The following is a 13,473-nucleotide window of genomic DNA, read 5'->3' on the forward strand; positions in this document are numbered from 1 at the left end:
CTCTCCCTGACACAGAAGCGGGGGAGTCAGGAGGTGAAAATCCACATTGGCTTACGTGGAGGCTGAGCATAAAGCCCAGTCATAAGATTGCAGCCCCCTGGTGCTCCATGCTCAGGGGGATGTGACCTGATCTCAGTAGCACCCTTCTCCTCCTGGCAGGGCTGCGGGAGGGCCTGCATAGACCAGACACGCCAAGAAAGGTCAGCAGCACTCCACACATTCTCTGCAGCAACCAGTGAGGCCTTGCCCAAAGGGTGTGGAGGAGAAGGGGCAAAGGGAGAAAGGGATGGGTGCTTCCTAGGCCTTGGTAGGCAGAGTAAGAGAGGAGAACCCTGGACTCAGAGTCAGGCGACCTCACTGCAAATCTGGCCCCAGGCCTTTACTAGCCGGGGACTGTGAGCGAAGGACTTAACCTCTCCCAGATGTCAGTTTCCTCACTTGTAAAATGGGGAGGATGGTACTTGTACTATTTCCCTTCCTCACCTTTCCTATAAGGGATGTGCTTGCAAATCTTGGCACGCTTATTCATTCATTTACTATGAGGACAGGAGTTATTCTTGTCAGCTCTTCCAGCTCCATCCAACGCCTCTTTGCGACAGGGAGGTGAAGATGGTTCCCAAGGGCTGTGCCAGTACTGCACAAGCCCAGGCAGGCTGAACCTGGGTAGGTGTGGGTCTAGCAATGATGAGCCAGGCGCATGTCTGGCTGCTGTCTAAGGACCAAGCTGGCTGAGTTCCAAGAGATTGATCACCAGAGGGAAATGGGGGGGGGGGTTTGGCCACGGTAATTCACAGAGGCCATCCTCTGAGGTGGTGAAAGGTATATACAGAGAGCAATCCAATTACGGATTCTCAAAGTCCTAGGGCCAAGCCTTTTCTCAAATCACCGCAGTCGGGAAGAGGGGGGAATACCTGTGAAGGCTGTCAACAGCCCGTCTGGAGATAGGGAAGAACTGGGAGAAGAGGAAAACCAGCTGCATAAACTGTGGGGTGTGACTGCGAGAGAAGGCTCTGTAAGAAAGGACAACTCAGAAGAACTCAAGAGAAATTGGATTGGACTTCCTTTGGCTGAGATGGGGCGAAATGAGCAGAGCCAGGAGGAGGATTCGATTCCTATCATGAGCACAGTGCATAAAGGAAAATCACTGAAAGACTTCAAAGGTTTGATTAACACAGTGACCAAACGTGGCTTCGGAGAACTCGATGGTGAACGGTGCCTCCCGGCCAACGGCTACGGAATGTAACGCGCGCTTTCAGATGTGGCCAATGTGATCTGCTCCGAGCAACAACTGACTCCTGCAGGTGGGGGAGGATTCAAAGAAAAAAAGCATCGATAAAAAAGTGCTTACGAAGGGAAAAGCACAGCTGTTAGATCCGAAGTCACAAGACTGCAGGAGGCGGGGAGAACAAAGGCCATGGCACTACCACAGGCCAGGCCTGACTGTGAGGACAGAGGTGGGAACTGGAGCCTCCAGGGGCCAAGTGACTTGTCTAAGGCCAAGCAGTAAGTGCCTGGCGAGTCCAGGAGGAGGACAGGCCTCTCAAGGCTCACCCTCCTCCTCAGAGAAGCTGCTGGGCTCTGCCCTGAAAGCCCCCGAGGACCCTCTCCGAGGAGGCTGGAAATCACTGCCGAGCTGGGGTCCTGCCTGCTCTCATGGGCTGGATCTGTGGGCTTGCCTGGCCAAGTTCCACCCCCAGCTAGCAGCCGTCTTCCCCTCTTGTCAGCCTCAGCCAGACGCGGTGCAGCCTCCACCCAATCCCTCTCTCCCCACGCACTGGCCTCCTCCTTGGGCGTAGGCTCCTCACTCTGCTCCACTGGTTCTCTCCAGATCCCACCAGAGCGGGTACCTGTACCCCCCTTCGTAGGGTTCTCCCTCAGCCACGGCCACTAGATCTGCTGATGGGACGGGTACCAAAAAGCTTTGCCCAGCTCTCCTGGCCCTCCCTCCCAGCAGCTGGGCTAACCTGCTCCTGGAGGATGACAAAGAATCTCTTGTTCTTAAACCCAAGCTCCAGGGTCAGTCAGGGCTGCAGGAGCCACTGTGCGATGCCAGCATACCACAAGAAGCCCACTGACGTTGCCCAGCCCTTCTCGGCAAAGTGAGAAGAGAACCAGAGGGCTGGCAGAGCCCCTGGCATCCTCATGGTGACCAAGCCACTCTGGCACCAGGACGAACTTTAGGCTTTCAGAAAGGAGCTGTCTCATCATCCCTAGGCTAAACCCAAGCCCTGACTTCCTGCATTCTTAGAATGCAGAGGCAATTGCCAGGATGTGAGCTGGCTACTCGGGGGAAAGGGATGACCGGGCTAGCCAGGAATGGTGAACCAAGGCCAGGTATGCCTCTACGGCACTGAGGTGGAGGAGACCAGCAGAGGAAGGAAGCCAGCAGCTGCCCAGAGACCTGCCTGGCCTTAGGCCTCCTCCAGTGTCCCCGGCATTCCTCAGGGGGCCCCTTCTAATGCCATGCAGCCAAACATAAGCAGAGGCATTCCCTCAATACCTACTGGCTTCACAGTGAGCTGGAGGGATCCTCATCAGTCAGAACCCCGGCCCTTCTACCCCAGGTCTTGGGGTCTCCCAACGGATAGACTTCTCCGGAAGCCAGGACCGTCAGGCCACGAGGGAGAACCAAGGCAGCAATGCTTTCTCCAGACACACTGGAGCTCCCCAGGGAGAGCAGACATCGGGCCCGATGCTGTGGCTGCCGTCAAATCCAACCTAGAGCTGCTGGAAGCCAGGCTGGCATGCGGCTATATTAGCAGCACAAGGACCTGCAAACAGCCGAGGTTACCTAAGCTTCAACACACCGAGCCAGCTCTAGAATGGACACTGGTCAAGCGCCTTGTCAGAGGATAGAATCTACTTGGGAGTTAGAGCCAGGAAGGCCCCCTCCTTAGAGAAAAAGGCCCATTTGGCCCTCAAAAGGAGTAGCAAGGACAGCAACAGGGCCTGGGACAAAGGTCCACTGAAAGGCCAGCGCTTTCCCGAGCTGAGGGTCACCCCCGGCTGCCTGCTGCCCAGGAAGGTGATGGCATAGCACTGGTGGTCAGGGGGGTCCCAGGCTCAAATGATTAATGCACGGCATTAGTCTGCCAAGATCCCTTAGCAGACCCACCCCGTACACAGATTTCAGAGTCAAAACTGCCTGGGCAGTGAGGGAAAGCCACTCACCTTCATCTTTCCTCCTCACATTTGTCCTAACAACGGGCAGGCACTAGCTGGTTAGGGAACTTGCAGAAGCATCCTTAAGAGAAAGCAGTTCAGCAGAAATAAGGGAAAGGCAAAAAGCAAAGAAGCAGGATTTCAATAGCAGATCCGATCTCATCATAACAAAGGACAGTCTCAGTCTCTGGGCTACCTTGGAATCTTGCTGAAGCAAATACAGCCAAGCCTCAACCTTCATGGGGGAAACATTCATAGAAAACAAAAGCAAAACACGTGAACACTTATATATCAAACCTGTGGGAAACAGGGGTTCGGTTCCCACGACCACTAAAAACTGTAACTTTTCACTAGAGAGTGCTGAAAATACCCTTGGCTGCACCTTTATAACAAAACTAATTCTAAGATGTACTTTTTCTAACACAGTAACCATGAAATAGCCCATGTAATGGCAGTGCACAAAATAAAGCTGATGAAGCGCAAACCATTTTTTCTCACTAGTTAATTCCCTGGAATTCTGTGACCTTTCATGCTAACATCTCAATAAAAAAAAACCCATTATTTCAGACAATATTCCCTTTTTATAACACATGTATCACAAATGCTGTATATACAGCAAATAAAATCCTTGAAACTAAAATATGTTTTAATCTGAATATTACTTTCTACCGTGTCAGACGGCAGTGTGAAGGCACTGCATTGTAGACTAGGCTGCTGTAAACTCCAGTCACCCTCTGAAAACCAGGGGAGACGTTGCTGGGACTTCAGTCAGGGATGTCTTGGACATCGCCTCACAGCCCAGAGCCCAAAGGCTTTAGAGCAGGCTTGGGGGGCACAGCAACGCAAAAAGTGAATCTTAAAGACAAACAATGAAAATATGCAGCAAATGCAGAGGGGGCTCTTTCCTTGATAGCAGCAGGGGGACAAGACCAGTGAAGCACCTAGTAGGATACTGACTGTACACATCCCGCCTCATGCAAATGCTGAAGTCACAGAAGCTCAAAGCCCTTTAGGTCAAAGTATGAATGAATAGTGTATTTACAGCATCCAACACGGGGTCCTCCCGCCTGCCCTGGACACCACCCATGAGAAGACTCTACTACCTCCACAGGCAGCCCATTCCATATGGGGCCAGCACTCGTGGTTAGAAGGTGAACTCAAATCCACACCGTAGATGCTCCCCGCTCCCCGGCTCCCAGCCCCTCCTTCTGCCTCTCTGATACAATAACCCTTCAGGTGGTGAGAGTTGGCCCTCATGTCCCCTCCACCCCTCCCCCCAGCCTTCTCTTCTCCAGGCCAACCAGCCCCAGTTCCTTCCTCGCTGCTTCTGAGTAGGCCCTTCACCACCCTGCTCACAGGCCTCTGGATTTACTCAGCCCTAACCACAAGAACGCTGCTCTCAGGAGGCGGGGTGCAAAGGGAGGAGGGCAGGAAGCAGCACCGGGAGCTCCTTCCCCCACCCCCTCCCCAAACTCCTCCAAACAGCAAAGAAAACAGCCTGGTCGGAATCCTGATGGGGAAATCTAAGAAAAGTCACAGCCCAGGTTGTCTGGCTGAGAGTCTGTGGACACTGGGGCCAGGATTTGGCCAGGGTGCATTCCAGTAGAGGGAGAGGTTGCGTAGCAAGGCAAGAGGAAGTCCCAGACCCAAGCAGGGCAGCTCTGGGTCACAGACCCAGGATGGACTGAAGGGACCCTGCACTGAGAGGGAGCAGCAGGAGCAGACCTGGGTCTCACTTAGAGAACCAATCCTTTCATGAAGGGGATCTGTTCTGTGAAGTCTGGATTCAGTCAAAGGGCCGCACTTGAGGATCTAGAGGGCCATGTGTGGCCTCGAGGCTGCAGGTGCCCCACCCTCAAGGGCAAGAATGCCAGAGCAAAGGGAGCCTGCTGTTCTGTCCCTCGAAGTCAGCAGCACTTCCCAGCTGGCCTGCACAGGCCGAAGTCAGCAGACCCCAAACGGGGTCAGGGACAACGCAGAGTCCAGATGGGGGGAGGTGGGGTAGCAATTCACTTTGTCCCAGACCAGACCAAAAGCTTGCAGGCCCCTAGCCTACGCTGGTCCAGAGATCCTGGAAAAACACAACATGTCATGCCTGGAGAAAGCAGCTCACAGACCTTCCTCCCTTCAGCAGCGCACAGAGCCTGACCTTAACACCAAGCCCAAAGTCAAGAAACAGACTGGAAAAACACACGCCATCCCTCTATAGAAAGGTCTTGTGTGAACAGCAGTGTTCAAGACATAAACTTAGAAGAAAACGACGACTTCTAGATGTCTAAGGAAAATACACAAATTCAGTTACAGTTCCTAAAAGAGATGAAGAGTTTTTCATTTCGTTTTGTTTTGTTTTTTGGCTAGGCAATGGGGTTAAGTGACTTGCCCAGGGTCACACAGCTAGTAAGTGTCATGTGTCTGAGGCCGGATTTGAACTCAGGTCCTCCTGAATCCAGGGCCGGTGCTCTATCCACTGCGCCACCTAGCTGCCCCTGATGAAGAGTTTTTCAAAAAAAGTTTGAAATGTTTTTATAAATGAAATGAAAGCACTTGAGGAAAAAATTGGATAAGAAATGAGACTTATGGAAGAAAGAACTGGAAAGGGAATTAACAGCTTGGCAGAAGCAGTACAAAATATGGGCCAAGAAACAAACTCCTGAAAATTGGAATGCACTAAAGAGAAACCAATGACTCTATAAGATTGGAGAAATAGTAAAGCAAAGGCTGAAAAAAAGTTGAAGAAAATGTTACAGTAGCTTAGAGCAAAAACAAGTAACCTAGAAAACGAATCGAGGAGAAGAAATGTTAAGAGTCATTGGACTCCACGAACATCACGACCAAAACAAGATCCTAGACATCACATTTCAGGAAATCTCAAACGAAAACTGTCCAGATCTCTCAGAGCCAGAGAGCAAAGTGGAAACGGAAAGAATCTGTCCATTACCTCCTGAAAAAAACACCCAAATGAAAGTGTTATAGCCAAAATCCAGAGATTCCAGGTCAAAGAAAAAACACTGCAAACCTCTAGAAAGAAAGAATTCAAGTGCTGAGGAGTCACAATAAAAAATCACACAAGATTTAGCAGCCACAACTATAAAGGAATGGAGAACCTGGAATACGATATTCCAGAAAGCAAAGTTTATGGGCTTACAAGGAAGAATCACTTACCCAGAAAAATTAAGTATATTCCCTCTGTGGGGAAATGAACCTTTAATGAAACACAGGAATTCCAAGCATTCCTAGTGAAAAGACTAGAGCTGTGTAGAAATTCTGATGTTCAAACACAGGAGTTATAAGAAATATAAAAAGGTAAACACAAACAAGCATGGAAGACTAAACAAGGATTAATGCTTACATTCAAATATGAGATGACACGTGTCTCCTCTGAATCTTATCGTCATCAGGGGTCATAGAGGGAGTCTAATAAGACAAAGCCGGGGGGGGGGGAGGGAGAGGGAAGGTCCTCTTATGGCTTAATAATCTTAAGAGAAGAATGGAAAAAGAGAAGAAAAGGAATACACTAGAGGGGAAAAGGAAAGGAAGATTAAGGAAAATCATCTCACATAATCAAGGTGATCAAGTAGACACACAGAGAGGAAAGGCAGGGAGCAATTGACACTTGAATCTCACTCATTCTCATCTGAAGTGGTCAGAGGAGGGAAGAATACACACACACACACACACACACACACACACACACATACACAGAGTATATTTCACTCTATAGAGAAATAAGAAGAAAAGGCAGAAGAGAGGAGGAATTAGAGGGAGGGGTAGATTAAAGAAGGGATTAATATTAAACAAAACCAATTCTAGCTAAGAATGTACAAAACTATCTGTATCTCTTTTTGAGTTGGCAAATGGGAATTTAAGGGGATATCTATCTCCTGGGGTTATGCCTGAACAAGTTAAGACATATAAATGTGAAAGGATACCACTGTGTTATAACACATGATAAAGAGGATGACCTCAGAAAAATCTAGGAAGACTTGCATGAACTGATGCAGAACCAGGATTCACACAATGACAACGATGTGGTAAAGACAAGCTGTGAAGGAATGAGGGGCTCTGATCAGTGTGTGACCAAACACGATTCCAGAGGACTCATGATGACGCATGTTACCCACCTCCTGACAGGGAAGTGAAGTGCTCAGAGGCCAGAATGAGACAGACGTATATTTTTAGTTTGGGGACGTGGCCAATGCGGAAACTTGTTCCACTTGACTATACATGTTTGTGAGAGGGGTTTTGTTTTACTTTCATTTTCAGTTGGGGAAGAGGGCTGGGGGTAGAATCAATATTCCTGATTGGAAAAAATATATATAATTAGAAAAACAAAGAACACTAATCTTGGTTCTTTAGACTTAGACCCTCCCTTGAGTTTGGAAGTTCTTTGGTTTTCACATCAAAGGGTTCCCTGTCATCGAGACAAGGCACACAGAGAAGGTGACGAGGTCTCACGTAAGCCTTTCCCAATTCCTTTGACCGAGATGGGTTCTCCCCTGTGCGTACCCTAGGTCCTGGAGGCAAGCCCCCGGCTTCAGTTTGGTACAACGGAATAACATAATTGGTCTAGAACCTCAGCTCTGCCACCTATGTGACCTTACATCTTTTCACCTTCTGTGCCTCAGTTTCTTGATCTGCAAAGTGAAGAGGTTGAACCAGATGGTCTCGGAGGTCCTTTCCAGTTCTAATCTGCAATTCAGAGTCTGTATTCTAGCGGCCACCTTATCGCCTCTAGGATCAAAGAGAGACTCCTGTTTGGCCTTGAAACACTTCAGAGTTTGGCCTCTCCATATCTTTCCAGTCTTACATGAACTTTCTCCCCTCCACAAACTCGACAACAGGGCATATACTGGCCTATTTGCTGCTCCTCACATCTTGTGCTCCACTTCTTGTCTCCATCCCTTCCCACTACATTCCTCTCCATTATTCTCCCTCGGTTCTCAATCCTCCCTCGCCAAAGACCTATTGGGCATTTCCAACATAGGGGCGCCCTTTCAATCCCACCTTCTCCTCTTCTTGGGACCCAAGCCACACAGACTTCTTCTGGGCTGACTGCTCACACAGAGTGGATAAGACAGGAATGGCCCACTCTATTCCTTCTAGTGAGCTGGATCACCACCGCCTTCCCTCCAACTCAGCATGAGATCTTACCATTTCCAGACTCACCATCTCCACTGCCTCTGTGCCCTCCAGACCCCCAGTACTTTCATGTGAGCCACTGATGTAACCCAAGGATCAGTGGGCCCTGCCATCCAACCTATCACCGAAATCTTAGGACTTGGAGGCCTTTCCATCTGCCCTGCAGTTCAGCCCACCTTACAATGTGGAATCCTCAAATGTAGGGACCATCTCCCTTTCCTGAGTGAGGGTACCTCCAATGCTGGCAATATGCCAAGTGCTCAATATGCTTTTTAATTCATCACAATCCACGTATCCAATAGCCGCCTCAAACTCAACGTGTCCACTACTCTAGAATCCATTCTCTTTCCCCATTAAACCGCCCCAGCCCCAGCTGCTGCCAAGGTGCCACCATTTCTTCAGTCTCCCAGGTTTATAACCTCAGCCTCTTCCTCCTCACCCTTATCCACCCTACCTCTCCCAATCACTTGCCACATCTGGACATTTCTGCCTCTACCACCGTCCCCTCCCCATTATTCCCATGGCCAGCCATCCTGGTGCAGGCCCACTTCTCATACGGACTATTGCCACACCCTTTCAAGCCTCTCCCCTCTCCAATCTCTCCTCCACACCGCCACTAGACTGGTATTCATCTCATCAGCCTCCACGGGTCATTTGAGGGTCAAATGAGATAATATTTACAAAACACTTGGCACCATCTGGCAAACAGTAGGTAATTAATAAGCGATTTTCCTTGTTCCCTTCCTACTCAGACTCTAGTGACAGGCTCACCGCACAACGCTCCTCTTCCTGTGCTCTCTGCTCCAGACCACCCAGCCTTCTGTCTCTCCCACACGGCAATCCGCCCGCCATCTTGATCTGCTCCCTAGGCCTGTGCTGCTGTTCTTCAACTGTCACCTCACGGTTTCCCGAGCTTTCTTCCAGTCTTAGTCAGGCATCGCCTTCTCTTGGAGGCCCTTCCCAGTCCCCACCCCCAACCGGAAGGGTCTGCTTCTGAGGCAACCTTTTATCTCCCTCATCAGCATCTTGTATAGATCCAAATATGGACGGGCTGTGTCCTCCACGAGAATAGAGAATAGAGGCGTGTTGTTGTTGTAGCCTTAGCCATCAGCGAGGACCACCATGGCACAAAGTAGGCACTTCAATCCTTGCTGAGTAACTGGTTCCCTGGCCAATCCTCCCAATGTGACCAAGGGGTTTCAACTCAGAGCTCCCCCCTCAAAAAAAAGGCCAGAGAGTCAATGATGTCGAGAAAAATCCCATCCGTACAGCACAATATCCTGGTTCTCTTTGTGGTAACAAGCGGACAGATTTGAGGAATGGGTGAAGGAACATGACGGAATATTATTGAGTCGTGAATGGAGAATGAGGAATTCTGGGAAGATTTTTGTCAAGTGAGGCCAAAAGAATCTGTTTCTGAATCATGGAACAGACCCAGCCCTCAAAGGCCTGAAGTCCACTGAAATGCACCAACCAATCTTCACTGGACTACCAGAGAAGGAGGGGGCAGCCTGCACGGCAGAATGGCACACACTGTCTTATCAGTCATTAGTTTTTACTTGTTACAAGCCACAGTTCAAGTGCTGGCAGGAGGAGATGAGGGATTTTTTTTTTTAAGGCATCAATTCTACATGAGGTTATACAATGAGGGAGTAAATGAAGGCACCAATAATAGGGGGAGGCAGGAAGGGCCACTCATTCCCGAGCTCCTTCGTCTCTACCTGCTGAAATTCAAGCCCTTTGCCAAGGCTCAGATTTCACGTCCTAGAAGTGGCTGCTCTGATCCTCCTGCAGCCAAAGGCTCTCTCTCTTTCACTCCCCTGAACCCCGGCGCCCCATGACACTGGACCCCTCTCCTACACGTAGTTCTTTCTCCCCATTTTATTGGTTATTTGGCTACAGGTCTTATCTCCCTCACTAGACTGCACACAAGAGGCTGGCCTCTCATTCATCTCTGTGTGTCCCATAACCCAGACCACGGAACCCCATCTAGGACAGATGCTCCATAAACAGGTGTGAGATGAATGGCTAAATGCATAGCACTTCTTGAAGGCTCTCCCAGGCCTCAGGGAGGCTGTGCGGAGGCTTTGTCCTATCCAGTGGCTCTGGTCCCAAAGAGGCTTACCCTGGGCAGTTTCTCTCCCCTACTTGAGATCCTGGCCTTGAGCCAGGTGCCACTGACTGTCTGGATGGAGGCCCGGTATCCAGGAAGACAAAACCCCAAACAGGTCTGGCCGGCCTTATCTCATTCCCACAGCTCAAGACAGGCCAGCTGAGGCAGCCTATGAGGGCAACAGCTGGCAAGCCAGCCCCCTTCCCTACCAAGTGGGCTCTGTCAGAGACACAGCTTGGGACCGGCTCTTCCAGCATGCTGCGACAAAAGGAACTAGCTAACACCCACGTGGCTGCCAAACCTGCTTTTCTTCTAAGGCTGGAGAGGGGAGCAGAGGGAAGAGACAGGGGAAGCCCAGCAGCCTCACTTATCAGCGTCCCCCAATATCTCCCCTCATTGTCTGCAGCTGTCTCATTCCAGCCGTGCAGCCGAGACCTGAGCCTATCTCATGGGCATGACAGTGTGGGGGGGGCAGAAGAGGAAGGCGCTTTAGGCTGCTCTTCAGAGACCCTCCTTTCCCCCTCAATCATTATGGCCTTCGTAGGAAGTCTGCAAGACACTAACTGGGCCACCCCAAGGGGGTGGGGAGGAAATATGGGCCAACAATGCAGAAATAACCTCTGGCATCCACAGCTGCTCCAGATGTTCCCTGGGTCCCAGAAGCCCCAGTTGCCCTTGCAGGAAGCAGGCACCCAGGGGAATGAGGGAGAGCATAGCAATCTGATGCAGGGGAGGAAATGAGGCCTGGAGGTAATGAGAAGCCAACCCCATGGATGGAGAAAGGAGAGGCCAGGGAAGCTGGGGACCTCTTCTAGGTCCACACCCATGATCCTGGCCATGCATCAGCCCAGCTGGCCTGGCCCTTCACCCTCTGGCCAATCGCTATGCTCTCTGGTCCTTTCGGACAGCTCAGAGGGAGGACGTTTCCCCCTCCGCGGCATGGAGGCAGCGCTTGAAGAGCTGCAAGGTGGCATCCTGGGTTCCAGCCTGAGGCCTTTTCCACTGAAAGCCTCACTTCCTCACTTACAAAATGGGAATAACATCTGTGTTCCCAGCTCAGAGGGTTGGGAGGCAAGAAGCACTTTGTAAACCTCGAAATGCTATGGAGAGTGGAGGCCTTCTCATCCTGGGAGGGCCTTAGCCACGTGGTTCCTCCTTTCTAGCTGCCCACCACTCACTCCTCTCCAGCTTCAGCTAACCCACTCTCCCCACCACTCCCTAAGGCCCCGGGGTTATTCCTCTAACCAGGGAGCCCTGCCCAATGCCAACACTGATCACGTCTCTGCCACTCTAACTCCTGGGGCCTCACTGCCCACAGTTCTGGCCTGGCACTTAGCACACACTACCACCGACTGCTGGTCATGTCTCTTTCCGGTATGCTCAATCGGACTGGCAGCCCCCTGAGGGCAGAGCTCAGAGCCTTAACTCTTCAGGTAGCTCTAGCGCTAACCCCCAAGGACTGGCCAAAAGAGCTCTGCGGCTCCACTTGTGAGGTCTAGACGAAGTCCTGTTCTGGGCCTCAGTGTCCCCATCTGTAAAACAAGGCCATCAGGCTGCAAGAGTCCTACACTCCCTTCCAGACTCTTAGAAATGTTTATTTCTCAAACATTCACAGTGAGGTTGTGCAGTAGGGGGAGCACCATGCCTGGAGGCAGGGCGACCTGTATTCAAATATAGCCTGGGATACTGCTATCTGTGTGACCCTGGACAGGTAAGTCACTTAACCTTGTCCTGCCTCAGTTTCCTCATCGATAAAATAGGAATAAAAACAAAGTCTCCCTCAAAGGGCTGTTGTGAGGAACAGAGATGATATCTGTAACATGGCCAGCACACAATAGGTGCTGTGTGAGAGAGCTTCCCCTCACTACCACTGAGCACAGCCATCTCTAGCAAAGAGGTTTTCCCCTGAGAAGTCTGGGCAAACCTCAGTTCCTCCTGTCACATGGGAGCTGGCCAAGGTGACCTAGTTAACATCTTTCCACCTGTGACTGCTGCGACACCGTTCAGATGGAGGTCAGAGCTGGGAACGCTCCTGGCCCCTCTGGGGCCACCTCCATCTGACCGTCTCGGTGAGTAAGCCCGGCTCCCAGCTTTGGAGAGCCCACCCCCAAGGAACTTTGGCCTGGCAAGGGCCTCAGTGGACCTTTAGCCTGCCTTCCAGACAGCTTCTCTGCTGACTTCTCACTCCTCCAGGGTAGGAGGAGGGCCACAGGAGGTCAGCCACCCTGAAAGGACCTCTGGACGCCTGGAAGGACTCTCCTGGGGGTGTTTTCCAAAACAAAAGCAAAGTAGGCAACACCCAGATTACCAGTACGGGCCCAGAAAACCTGCTGGGGCGGGGAAAAGGCAAAATGAAGGGCCCTTCTAATAGAGGCCTCAAGTCAGGCCAAGCCCAAAGGAGCCACAGCATGGAAAGACCATGGATAGAAAAGCCAGGAAGCAGGCCCAAAGCCGGTTCCACTATGGTGCGCTCCCTGAGGCCCAGGGGCAGAGTCCCCTTTCCTCTGGCCTCCTGCTGTCTCTCCTGGGACTCTCAGAGCGGGGAGATGGGGGGGAGGGGACAACCAAAGGCCAAGCTGGCCGAGCCAGGCCTTCAGCCCTCCAGCCAAAGGGAGGTGTCTCTGGCTACAAATACCAGAAATAATAGCTCCCTTTTCTAACCTCTCAAAGGGCCAAAGCTCCTCAGCTCTACCCTGGGCCTATTTCACATACTCCTTCCCCCCAAGAGGTTTGTCTGAAGCTGTCATCTCCTGGAAAAAGCAGAAGAACCTGGGTTCTCCCCAACACTCAAACAATCGCTCCCCCATCTACCTTCTCCAACCACTCCAGCAGGGCTTCAATCTACATCCTCACTCCTTGCTAGCCTCAGGCCTCCGTTAGGCACAACAAACCACAGAGGGGTGTCGGGGTGTCACTGTAGGAACAAAAGCATGGCACAAGGAGGAAGTGGGGAGAAAGTTCAGCTGCGCTATCAGTCCATCAGCGAGGGGTTACCCTGGCCTGGTGCCAGCAGGGGAAGTTGGAGGGGGAGGGGGGACTTCCTGTCACCAGAAGCATCC

General features: G+C 51.2%; 1 protein-coding gene across 1 annotated transcript in view; it reads right to left on the bottom strand.

Annotated features, from left to right (window-relative positions):
- Positions 1-13,473, bottom strand: part of TBC1D10A (TBC1 domain family member 10A) — a 38,276-nt gene that overhangs the window by 21,822 nt on the left and 2,981 nt on the right.

This window comes from Phascolarctos cinereus, unplaced genomic scaffold (assembly GCF_003287225.1).
Source record: "Phascolarctos cinereus isolate Bilbo 61053 unplaced genomic scaffold, phaCin_HiC Scaffold_4;HRSCAF=312, whole genome shotgun sequence".
In the NCBI taxonomy this organism is placed as follows: Eukaryota; Metazoa; Chordata; class Mammalia; order Diprotodontia; family Phascolarctidae; genus Phascolarctos; species Phascolarctos cinereus.